Source organism: Octodon degus, unplaced genomic scaffold (genome assembly GCF_000260255.1).
Source record: "Octodon degus isolate 3935 unplaced genomic scaffold, OctDeg1.0 scaffold00104, whole genome shotgun sequence".
Lineage (NCBI taxonomy): Eukaryota > Metazoa > Chordata > Mammalia > Rodentia > Octodontidae > Octodon > Octodon degus.
The window spans coordinates 3,832,966-3,834,103 of record NW_004524680.1 but is presented as its reverse complement, the minus strand read 5'-3'; the positions used below and the strand labels follow the sequence as shown (position 1 = coordinate 3,834,103).

Genomic DNA, 1,138 nt, shown 5'->3' with positions numbered 1-1,138 from the left:
GCACCACCACACCCAGACTCAATTGCCATCTCAGTGCACCTCGAGGGTGGGGTTGGCATGGCAGGCCTGGGGATTGAACCCCTGGCTCCTGTGCCTGCTTACAGGTACTTTAATCTGCTGAGCAATTTGGCTGGCCCTAGCCACCATCTTTTAATGATTGTGTGTGTGTGTGTGTGTGTGTGTGTGTGTGTGTAACTAGGGATTGAACTCAGGCCCTTGCACTTGCCGGCAAGTGCTTATTGTACTGAGGTATCTCCTCGTCCCTAAAAGTTCAGAAGGAATTTTTTTTTTTTTTTTTTTTTTTTGCTATCTCAGGATGCCTTACGGGCATGTCTGTTAAGGCATGAGGATCTAGGGATCGAACCACAGAATCCTGAGCTTGTTGATGAAATTTAACAAATGAGAAAGAAGTCTTTTCTGTTTAGCTCCCTATTTTCATATCTGGGGCTTTTCATTTCCTTGTATCATCCATATTTTCAACCAGAGTCATTTTTCTTCATCCTGATTTCCTTAATATCTTTTATGGCATGGTCCTGCCAGTGATAGATACACTCGGCATTTGTGTGCTTGAAAGTATTTCTTTTCTTCACTTGGGAGAAATATTTTCCCTGAGGGTTTAACTCCAGGTTAGCACATTTGATGATGTCATTGCTTTGGTACATGGCTAAATAGAGTTTTCTGATGAGAGCTCAAGTCATATGCTTCTTATTGTTTCTTCATAAGTAGTTTGCTTTGGTTTTCTTGGGGGGATTGAACGTAGAGCCTTCACACCGAGCTATATCTCTAGCCCTTTTTAAATTTTTTATTATGAGACAGGGTCTTGGTAAATTCCCCAGACTGGGCTTGAATTTGTGATCCTCCTGATTCAACCACCCAAGTGCTGGCATTATAGCTGCGTGCCTACACTCCCAGCTCAGGTACTTTATTTTTAAACTTCAGAAATTCCATTTAATTCGTTTCAATGAATGATATTTTTATCTAGTTATATTCGTGCTTTTCTTTAAGCCCTTCAACATACTTATGACTAGCTCCTTGCATAAGATATTTAAGATATTGCTAATTCCATCTTCTCTGCCATATATAGGAGGGAGAGAGAGAGAGAGAGAGAGAGAGAGAGAGAGAGAGAGAGAGAGAGAGA

The 1,138-nt window shown here is 41.2% G+C and overlaps 1 protein-coding gene across 2 annotated transcripts in view; it reads right to left on the bottom strand.

The window, feature by feature from the left end:
* Positions 1–85: 85 nt before the first annotated feature.
* Fam83h (family with sequence similarity 83 member H) overlaps positions 86–1,138 on the bottom strand; it is a 30,313-nt gene continuing 29,260 nt past the window's right edge. For both annotated transcript variants that reach the window (XM_023723932.1, XM_004638902.2), the window contains exon 6: positions 86–97. The gene's annotated coding sequence lies outside the window, so the exon portion shown is untranslated. The remainder of the gene's footprint in view (positions 98–1,138) is intronic.